This window comes from Bufo bufo, chromosome 2 (assembly GCF_905171765.1).
Source record: "Bufo bufo chromosome 2, aBufBuf1.1, whole genome shotgun sequence".
NCBI classification, from domain to species: domain Eukaryota; kingdom Metazoa; phylum Chordata; class Amphibia; order Anura; family Bufonidae; genus Bufo; species Bufo bufo.
This window is the reverse complement of record NC_053390.1, coordinates 247,106,620-247,118,655: the sequence shown is the minus strand read 5'-3', so window position 1 is coordinate 247,118,655 and position 12,036 is coordinate 247,106,620. Positions and strand designations below refer to the sequence as shown.

General features: G+C 38.9%; 1 long non-coding RNA gene across 1 annotated transcript in view; it reads right to left on the bottom strand.

Moving 5' to 3' along the window:
- Positions 1-3,133: 3,133 nt before the first annotated feature.
- LOC120988689 overlaps positions 3,134-12,036 on the bottom strand; it is a 41,838-nt gene continuing 32,935 nt past the window's right edge. The window contains exon 3 of the long non-coding RNA XR_005776165.1: positions 3,134-3,413. This is a non-coding gene — a long non-coding RNA (uncharacterized LOC120988689). The remainder of the gene's footprint in view (positions 3,414-12,036) is intronic.

The window sequence follows — 12,036 nt, the reverse complement described above, 5'->3', positions numbered from 1 at the left end:
ACGCAGATGGTCGGTATGACATAGAACTATAATATAGTGATTGCTTCCCTGAGTGAAGTCTTGACAGGATTGATGCTTCTGACTGGCTATCCATGTAACTCTGCCCCTGGGAGTTCATGCTGTTCCCGTGGCCCTGCAATACTAGACATCCCCAACACTAACAATTCTTCACACCCACTTTTGCCCAACACAATCGTTCTCCAGTTGGAATTGCTGAGCATTAACACCACCTTTCAGCAGTGTATTTCAATCTTCATTTTAGATATTGAAAGATGGGCACCATGAGCCTGTTTCAGATGTTTTCTTGCTGGCCGTCTTCCAACTTATCCCGCTGATAGGCCTTTAACGACTGCGAATAGGACCACCATGTACAGGGGTGGGGTATTGCAGCTGCACATGATGCTTGATGGACACACAGGACCTTTTATGGTGATTTTGTACATGTTGGCATTTTCACTATGGGAATCATCTGGTGGCACTAAAACTACATTTGCAGCAAAGCTCTGTTATTGGGGGTTAACACATTTTTAGATAATCCTAAGGTTATTCAGCAAAGAGATTAGGCAGTCGTTCAATTCCATAAAATAGCTTCCTGATGGAAATAGAAATGTAGCTGAAACAAACATAGCAGCAAACATGCAGCTCAAGCCAGATACACAAGAAGAAATTAATCACGTTATCATGCGTACGGACCAATAAAGACTATAAGATGGTTGTCAGGAGAACTGCACAATATCTGTGAGTTAGGACAAGTGTTCATAGAAGGAAAGGTTATATCTTCCTAGATCTTATGCCGTCATTTCTAAGTAAAAGTTTTGTATTAATGATCTTCTCAGTATAGTGTAGTTGAAAGAAAACATCCGTGCGCTGGCTGCTACGTTTTTGCAGTTTTTAACAGTTTCCTGAAAATTCGTGATTAGCAGAGATATCTCTGGCGTAACCCTGGATAGCTAGCCAGCTATGTGATCTGCACAAGGTTAGTATATAAAATTGTTAGGAGATGTGTGGATGGACATTAGTTAAGTTACTGATGATGATGATGATGATGAAGATGAAGAAAAGAAAAGCAAAATAAATTATCAATACGGTCATGGAAAGTTATACAATTTATATTCACCATAGAGTATATTCTTATTCAAAACAGAGAGATTCTCAGAATAGCAACAATTTAGACAAATGTCGGAATGATCAGGTCTTATTTGTGTATCTTACACATATGGTATCCTGTGTCCATGTAATATGCAACAGGCGTCATACCTCACAAACAGGTAATGTGATAGTAAAAGTGAGAAATTTTATAACAATATTAATACCAGTGACTTTATTGATAAGCGCAAGGAAATAAACAGTAACATCTATATAAAAAGTCTGCGTCTTGTACAAATTTGATTAGGAAATTAAAGATTTTAAAAATGTGTTTCTTTTTTATTTCCATTAAATTATAGCTTACCCATCTTTTTTGGAGTGTCACATTATAAAACATTTAGGTGAAATATTTGTACAACTTGTACATAAATACTATTCACAAAAATTAAAACACAGTGAAAAACTGGGTAACTGGTCCGTGTGACTTTACATTTATATATCTGTGTTGTGTGTTTTGTCTTGTTTGCACTTTTACCTTTGTTAGATCATTTAGATTTTTCTTTATAAGTTGACATGTATTAGGTTTTCTCAGCATATTTCATTCTAGCCGCACAGCAGACCTGCAAAAGAGCTCATGTATCTATCTGTCTATGTGAGAAAATCAGGGCAAGGATATATGATATTTATCAAATATTTATATAACTTTGCTCCAAATCCCTGCAGCTCTTCTAGTCATTTATTACACAAAAACAGATATTTGCCATCTCATTACTTCTGTTACATTAAAACCTGTTGTACATAACCCTCTTATCACATATGACTGTGACACATTTATGAAGTGCTGCATTACATTACAAAAATGTGTTGCCTATATGGCCATGTTTGACTACAATGCAATAAAAATATATGCTTCATATAAAAGCTACTACTTTTACATCACAGTGTATTCGCTTATCTACTGACATAATGAGTTCAGGGCAGAAAACACTGAGCAACTCATACTGTTTAGTTGACATTTTTATTTTGATATTTACTGCATATATCAAAATAAATTCTAAAATGGACTATAAAACAATTATATTCTATTATTTTAGGTATGATTTGCCTAAATGGATATACAAGATGAATGTAGTAAAGCTCAATTAAATAGTGGAGCATTATTATTATAATATTATAATATCTCACCTACTGTGTCCTTCCCCCATACCCTGTAGATTGTAAGCCTTCGCGGGCAGGGCCCTCTCTCCTTCTGTACCAGTCTGTAAGGCTTCTTTCACACGGCCGTTTTTTTTTCCCGTTTACTGGCCGTTTTTTGCGGTCCGTATACGGTCCGTATACGGAACCATTGATTTCAATGGGTCCGCAAAAAAAACGGAATGTACTCCGTATGCATTCCGTTTCCGTTTTTCCGTTCCGTTTTAACATAGAACATGTCCTATATTTGGCCGCAAATCACGTTCCGTGGCTCCATTAAAGTCTATGGGTCCGCAAAAAAACAGAATGCATACGGAAGTGCATCTGTATGTCTTCCGTATCCGTTCCGTTTTTTGCGGATCCATCTATTGAAAATGTTATGCCCAGCCCAATTTTTTCTATGAAATTACTGTATACTGTATTTGCCATACGGAAAAACGGAACGGAAAAACGGAACGGAAACGGAAACACAACGGAAACAAAAAACGGAACAACGGATCCGTTTAAAACGGACCGCAAAACACTGAAAAAGACATACGGTCGTGTGCAATAGGCCTAACTCGTCTTGTTCATGCTTAGTTCAATTGTCTGTGTTATGTATGTAAACCCCTTATATCTACAGCGCCATGGAATGAATGACGCTTTAATAATAAATAAAAATAATTATGTTACTTAGAACATATTACATATGAAAGACTTGAAATGAAAAAAGTCAAAAAGCATTTAGCCATATAAAAAAAAATCCAAATACTTTTTTAATTACATTTTGTATTGCTGAATAACTAATCCAATATCAATATGTACAAAAAACATGCTTAGACCTTTAATTACAGTCAGGCTGCATCTACGTGAATTCCTTTGATCTGACAAGCATTTCAATATCTTTCACATTCAGTATGTTGGTTGGTAAAAATGTACATGACAAAATATTTGCAGTGATGAGATGATTGTCCACATGGAAATTCATTTTCATTCTTGCAGATATTGTTTGCTGCCTGTATAGTTTATCATATCAGAGCTGGCTTTAAAAAGCAATGAAAACTTTTAGGCTGGGTTTTACACTTTTTTTTACTGTGTCACCTCCTTTTTTTAATCCACTCCTAGTTTTGGCTTCAAATACTGCAGCAGAAATCCTGGGGGGAAAAATGGAAACCCAGTGTTAAACAAGTTCTCAAATTTTCAATCAGGATCATTTTAGTAAGACATAATACAAAAGAAGTGCTAACCGTTATCCTTTCAGGTCATTTTATTATTAATTGCTGCTGTGTGTATGAAATACTGTTGTGTGAACCTTAAACTGTAAGGATATAAAGAGAACAGAGATCAGTACATCATATAGGAGAGAGATAATGTGTCCCATAGGTAAAGTGGACAGGTCCTCATCTGCCCAAAGTGTAACTATTCGTAAGATAATAGGAAAATGAAAATAATTCAATGAGTGAATGCAGCAACATCAAAATAACAGATGATGTCAAAATTGAATTTCCAGTGTTTTGCCCAACCATGGAAGACGTGAAATGTGTTGTCATATGTTCCTGTTGTTCCTTTACTTTTTCATTTGTTCTGATAATGTAAAGTTTTCAAACTTTCCTGGCCAGATTCGATGATTCCGATTCGATGAGCAACTCAACTATTGTTGAGCTGAGGTCATCATTTAGGTTGGTCACCAATCAATAGTCTTTAGTACTTTTAAGGCCCCCTTCCCATATACCTGGTGATCTGGTTCAGTTCCCCACCAGCGTGAAGTAGAAAAAGCCAAAGGGGAACTGAGCCAGAACTGATCCCATATTTTCCTACGGGATTATTCTCATACATCCAGTGCATCAGTTGTGATGCTGGATGCCAAATAGTGCCGTAGCAAAAAATACTGCATGCTCAGTTTTTCTGTCCATGCTTTCAGTGAATAGATGCAGAATCTGTGCACTGAAGTGCTGAGTACATAGATTAGTTTTGTCCGGCCCCCACCTAAAATAGCTGACCAGACACAACTCATATATGTGAAGTGGGCTTAATATCACCTTAAACATACAGATTTTTGTTGAAAGTATTTTTTTATTAATGTGTGATAGTTTCAAACCTCTTGCCCTGTAGTACTGAGGCATAACATTAATTGTCTAGTATGCTCAACATGCCTCATAGTCAATGCTCAGCCACCACTTCCTCATGCTGCAAATATTGGTCGCTATTATATCAAGTATTAAACCATGGCCTAACAACGCAAATATATGAAATTCATTATTTTCCCCTTTATATCCGTACAACATCCAAAGCAAAGGACTCACTATTGGTTGCATTGTACACCTTTGTATTGGGCCTTCATAGACATGAGGTGTAGAGATGAGCGAATTATTCAAAAATTCTATTTTGCTGCTTCGCCAAATAGGCTACTTCACAGAATCGTTACAAAGCACATTTCTTTGTAAGTAGTGGGTGCAATGACAGGGAGCAGGATTGCGCCCCCCTCCCTCGTCATTGTACCCCTCAGATGGCACACTCATACATGATCGCGACATCTGATATAAATAACAGAGTGTAAAATTCTCCCTTGCTTGAAGATCTGCCCCATGATGACATCATACATCACCGCGCACAGGATTTTGTGCGAGATCTTCAAGCAAGATTGCAGTGGTCGGCCCGTCGCGACCAAATGGATGAGGTAAGTAGGATTTTTTTGTTTGTTTTTTACACAATTTCAGGTAAAAAAAATTCCACGAAGCACGAGGAAATTCGGCTTCACGGTGAATCGAATTTATTCAGAAATTCGGATCAAAGTGGACTTCGATTCGCTCAACACTAATGAGGTTATCAGTATATCCTACCAAATTTGTCTGAACCTACCAACAAATATCTAACGTCTACAGACATGTTAACACTCACCCCCTTAAACCATGGTACTCTGCATGGGAAGAAAGTATTCTAGCAAAAAATGTAGCGTCATACAGATCACATTTAATACTGAGGGTAGCCGGAGTGGACGTTTTTGTGCAGGCAATAGAAATGTACAAGGGATTGACAGAGTAACCTGAAGACATCTTAATGCTTATACTAATAAGCCCATAAATCACCATGCGGCTCAGAAAGCCTTCTTAATAGATGTATTGTTTTTCGCTAAATCAGCAAACCTATTTATACAAGTTTGTGATAAAAATATATGCATTATAGTGAGGCCTGCTATGTTTATTTATGGAGGCAAGACAGGAAAAAATGCCATCTATGCCCCCTCCCTTTGGGACATATTAGTCCCGTCAGTCAATGAACTGATAAATATTACTGTGTCAGAACTTGCTGTGTGATCTCGAAGAAATGCACTCGTTCTTATTGATCATTTGTCTGGCCGAGAGGGGGTTAACTGACTCTCTCTCCCTCTCAGTGTTTTCTTTTCTTCCTTCAATCAGTAAATCTCTCTTTCTCCTCCTCTGTGTTTCTCTTTCCCTTCTCTATGTATTCCCTCTGCAGCTCAGTGTGTGTTCTGCTGGAAAGAAAAATTACATTGGAACCCTTTCCAGCCCATACCAGCTGGGGAAAAAAATGAGCCCAGGCAGAGAGGGCCTAGCGTAACTCTTGCTATGCAAATGTATATTTTCCTTCCTATATTAACTGCCTGTGCATTATTAGCAGAATTTATAGGGAAATGATGATAACTTCTGTTTATTTGCTGAAAAAACTCCAGAGGAATAACATTTGGTCCGTCCGGCTGTTTCTGTCATACTATTCAGTGCGTTTTTCCACTGTCAAGTGGAGACCAGTTTCATACCTATGCTATGTACTAACATTTACCCCTGGATAAGAATAGAACTGTTGTTGCTTACTTTAATTCCAACATTCACTTGTACAAGTTGATTATGCATCAATACAAAGCATTCGGTAGCAGGGATGGACTGGGAGCTTAAAGTGGCCCTGGAAAAAGCCCTAAAAGAGACCCGATGTTGTAGGTGGGTCCAAATTGACAGAAGACAACACAAGTAGATAGGGCCAGCAATACCATAACGCAACACAAAATACCCCCCTAGCAGAACCAAATGCCACAGTGCGGCACAAAATACTCCCACCCAGGGGTGCACCTGTATGTACCTGATGAGCATTGCATTAATTAATTCTGAGAGCATCAGATCATTATGTATCAGCCAACAGCCCCCTGGGCATTGGCATAGGACATTTGCCTGTAGGGTCGATGGCCAGTTTGCCCCTGTTCCGTAGTAGCAGTGTAGGATATATTCATCTTCATAAAGAATAACTATGTAAACCAGACTTAGGGAAAGTTCACATACAGGGGAAGTTTTAAGGGGTTATCCTATGATTAATGTAAAAAAAAAAAAAAGAAAGTTAGACATCATATAGTACCTGACAATTCCTTACTAACAAAGCAAAAACCAGCCCTGTACCTCACATGGATCCAGGGATTTCGACATTCATTACTCCAACCGCTCTGCTAGATTCATTCTAAGCTGGCAGTGCAGGGGGCATGTCCTTTCACAAGGGGGCATGTCCTTTCTCCTGCAGCTCAGGGACTGTATACTTTTTCTCAAGAGGTGTGTTCTTTCTGCTGTAGTTCTCTCCCTGTAATGCCTCATGCACATGACCATATCTATTTTGCAGATAACGGCCAAATGCACACATTTTTCTAATAGAACTGACTATTCTTGTCCACAAAACGGACAGAAAGTAGGGCATGTTCTATAGTTGCAGAATGGCCACACGTATGCGTACAACAAGCAGATGACATCCGTGTGCTATCTGCATTTTTTACAGACCCATAGAAATAAATAGGACCAGGTGCAGTCTGCTGTCCAAGCTTCTAACAGTAGATAGGACTGGTGACAGTTGGAGGATGGAACTGAGCATGTAAGCCCCCCACAGTGAGGTGGACAGAGTAATCAGAAAAAGAACAAACAGCAGGTGGCGATCTACAGATATATTTTTATTAAATAACTCAATGGCTATGTAACATTTTTAACTACATACAAATACAAAAGTATTCAAAATCAAGTGCTGGTTTAAAAAATGTAGAATATTTTTGTGGGACAACTCCTTTAACACTTTATACTTGGAGGAGTTTAACTCTTTGTAATTGGTTGCATTATCCCACTGTCCTATCTAGATGTGCAGTAAGGTAGTAGGGGGCTCAGTGGAAGAATAGTATAGGGGCACCTTGGTCAACAACTGCAAAAAAGTGCTTATCATAGATAAGTGTTGTTCACTTTGGGCTATTCTGACTTGTTAGCAGGGTCCCTTGGCAATAAGGAATGTGTAAGGAATCCTGGTAGTAAGTGCTCAATATCCCTGCAGCACCACCACAGGGGAAAGTAAGCATTACATCGGTGCCCATAGTGATCAGTGAGTTTTCTCTGTACTGCAGAACAGATAACCAGAAACATTCTTTGTAACATTTCTCCACTAATAGCTCATGCACACGACCGTTGGCTGTTTTGTGGTCCACAAATTGCGGATCCACAAAACATGGATACCAGACACTGGAACAGAAGGGCTGGCCCCTAATAGAACAGTCCTATCCTTGTCTGGAATGCGGACAGGATAGGTCCTCTGTATCTGATCGGTGGGGGTCCGACTGCTGAGACCCCTGCCGATCAGCCGCTTGAAGAGGATCCAGCACTTTGTGAGTGCTGTGGCCCCTTCCTAGGGCAATAACGTCACGTTCATTGGTCACATGGCCTAGGCACAGCTCAGATCCATTCAAGTTAATGGGGCCGATTTGCAATACTAAGCACACGCGCCATCCAATGGACAGTTCTGTGCTTGTTAAGCTGCGAGAATGCCACGACAATCACCGAAGCGCCGCAGCCTCTTCAAACGCCTGATAAGCAGGGGTGCTGGGCATCGGACCCCCACCGATCACACACTGATTACCTATCCTGAGAATAGGTAATCATTATTAAATACTTGGACAATCCCTTTAAATAAAAATTACCTATATGATATTATTTTTCTAAACTTTAAAGAGTAGCTAAACCTTTGTAACAAATGTTAATATTATGTCCCTAATGCCCTAAAAAAAACATTTTTTAATATACTTTATTAATCAATTTAGTATTTTTCATAGACTTTTCCCTACCTAAAGCGCACCATTCACTGTGCGCTTAAAACTCAGTTCTTTGTATACTGCTGAAAGCCCTGTGCCCATGTAATATATCAGGATTAGCTGAGCGGAGCGGGCTCCTGCTTCTGCCTGCTCCGAGCTACAAGCTGACATGCAGGACTCTTAGCGGAGCAGGCAGAAGCAGGAGCCCACTCTGCTCAGCTAATCCTGCTATGCCAGGAGTTAGTCATCTTCTGGGGAGCACGGGCAGGAGCAGCAATGTGCACTCCTGCCCGTACTCGCAGCGCTACTACGGCCCCATTCATAAATTTCCTAGCCCGTACTCCGTACACAGCTGAGCTATCAGCGGTGTACAGAGAACTGAGTTTTAAGCGCACAGTGAATGGTGCGCTTTAGGTAGGGAAAAGTCTAATAAAAATACAAAATTAATTAATAAAGTATATTAGGAAAAGTTTTATTAGGGACATCATATAAAAATTAGTTACAAAGGTTCAGTTACTTTTTAAGTCATTTCCCAAGTTCTTTCAGGGATTAAAATCACCACCAGTAGACAATGGGAAAATTTCATGGAATCCAGTAGACAGTTGGTTGAGTAGTACTGTAATCTCCTATTTATTGGCGGGGGGGCCTCTTGTCTACAAGGCCGCTACCAGTTGCATAGATTGCAAATGTGACATGAGTAGACTGGCCTTTTTCACAGCTATACAAAAGAAATGAGTGAACCAGCACACAATTTACTTTTTGACCAAGCTTACACTATGAAATTTATTGCAATAATGTTTGACACTGTAGCATCTTAAGATGTCATATCTGTCTACGGGAAAAGATCTGTATGGATAACCTTTATCCCTGCAATAGTCACCCAAACTATTTGTGACAAGTCACCCGGTAGAAAATAATGAAGTCATATGCGACTTTGATGCAATATGTCATGTGCAACATTCCATTATTTTCTATGGGAGAACATTACAAGTGAAAAAATAAACAGGGCTCAGCCGTTGCTGCAAGTCATATGTAGTCATATGTTGCAGTTTTGTCACAGCAAATTTTCAGCTGTGACAATTATTGAACAAAATGTCACCAATGTAGCCCCTGTTTTATTTAAAGAGAACCTTTGACCATGAAATGCAGTGCAATCTGCAGATACCATGTTATAGAGTAGTAAGAGCTGAACAGATTGATGTATAGTTTTGTGGGAAAAGATTCAGTAAAACATAAATCAGTTGTACATACGGAAAGTGTTATCAGTGATCGATAGCATTCTCTGTATAAGTGTGTATACATAGATAGCTGTCAGTTACTGATAGTTGTACACTGGGGGGGTGCTATTGGTGATTTATAGCATTCTCTGTGTAAGTGTGTATACATAGATAGCTGTCAGTCACTGATAGTTGTACATGAGAAAGGTGTTATCAGTGATTGATTGCATTCTATGTGTAAGTGTGTATAGATAGATGGCTGTCAGTCACTGATAGCTGTACAAATGGGAGTTGTTGTCAGTGATAGCATTCTCTGTGTAAATGTGTATACATAAATAGCTGTCAGTCACTGATAGCTGAACACAGGGGAAGTGTTATCAGTGATTGATTGCATTCTATGTGTAAGTGTGTATACATAGATAGCTGTCAGTCACTGATAGCTGTACATATGGGAGGTGTTATCAGTGATAGCATTCTCTGTGTAAATGTGTATACATAGATAGCTGTCAGTCACTGATAGCTGTACACTGGGGAGGTGTTATCAGTGATTGATCGCATTCTCTATGTAAGGGTGTATACATAGATAGCTGTCAGTCACTGATAGCTGTACACAGGGGAGTTGTTATCAGTAATTGATTGCATTCTATGTGTAAGTGTGTATACATAGATGGCTGTCAGTCACTGATAGCTGTATACGGGGAGGTGTCATCAGTGATTGATAACATTCACTTCCCCCATGTAAAATTGAACTCAGAAAAAGCAGTGACTTAAATGTATAAATTAGAAGTTTTAATAAAGATTGCATCGTATTTTGTGGTGATAGGTTCTCTTTAACATAAAAATATTGTACTAATTGCACAGAATACCAGCTTAAAATTTAGCATCTAGTTTTTAATACTGGGGACATGTAAAAATCATTATTCATATCTATTTTCTTACCACAAAAACATAAGATAAGGACTTTTCAAAATGCCACATACAAAATGTGTGCCACATTTATGAATTTCTCAGAAACTGACAGGTTCAAGGTCTTTCTTGAAGGACCATAGTAAAGGAATCAATATGTAACTTACACTAACAGTTAGGGTCCATTCAAACACATATTTTTTTTAACCTGTCTAGGTGCCAAAGATGGACAGAGAACTGTTGGTTCAGTGTCACAACTGATGCCACTAGACACAAAGCTGATCATATTCCCCGTTATACAGGGTGGGCCATTTATATGGATACACCTTAATAAAATGGGAATGGTTGGTGATATTAACTTCCTGTTTGTGGCACATTAGTATATGTGAGGGGGGAAACTTTTCAAGATGGGTGGTGACCATGGCGGCCATTTTGAAGTTGGCCATTTTGAATCCAACTTTTGTTTTTTCAATAGGAGGAGGGTCATGTGACACATCAAACGTATTGTGAATTTCACAAGAAAAACAATGGTGTGCTTGGTTTTAACGTAACTTTATTTTTTCATGAGTTATTTACAAGATTCCGACCACTTATAAAATGTGTTCAATGTGCTGCCCATTGTGTTGGATTGTCAATGCAACCCTTTTCTCCCACTCTTCACACACTGATAGCAACACCGCAGGAGAAATGCTAGCACAGGCTTCCAGTATCCGTAGTTCCAGGTGCTGCACATCTCGTATCATCTGAAGGCAATCGTCTATGCTGTGAAGATACGAGATGTGCAGCCCCTGAAACTATCAGTGTGCTATCAGTGTGTGAAGAGTGGGAGAAGAGGGTTGCATTGACAATCCAACACAATGGGCAGCACATTAGACACATTTTATAAGTGGTCAGAAACTTGTAAATAACTCATGAAAGAATAAAGTTACGTTAAAACCAAGCACACCATTGTTTTTCTTGTGGAATTCCCAATAAGTTTGATGTGTCACATGACCCTCTTCCTATTGAAAAAACAAAAGTTGGATTCAAAATGGCCGCCTTTAAAATGGCCGCCATGGTCACCACCCATCTTGAAAAGTTTCCCCCCTCACATATACTAATGTGCCACAAACAGGAAGTTAATATCACCAACCATTCCCATTTTATTAAGGTGTATCCATATAAATGGCCCACCCTGTACAATTGAAAACTGTGGGATCCGTTTGTCTTCGATTTTCCTCTGGTATCCTTTTGGCAAAGTATGAAGCCTTACCAAAGGATGCCCATACTCCTTAATGGTAGTGTGACTTGCTGGTTCTACTGGCAGCTTTAAACTACATTTTTAGGAGGAGGAAATATATGCTTTGCAAAATTTCAGGTAAAGAACTAACTTTAACCATATCACAGCCAAGCCATTTACCTGTGGTGTGGGCTAGGGGTGGTGTTTATCTTTATTTATTTTTTATTATATAGTGGCAGTTTTTTTAACAATTTTTTTTGTTTTGTTTTGTCATTATGTATTTTGCTTATTTTACACTTTATGCTTCCTATTCGGTTTTGCAGGACATTTAACATTACTTTTTTATTTGTCACGTTCTGATCTGAGCTTATTGCGCG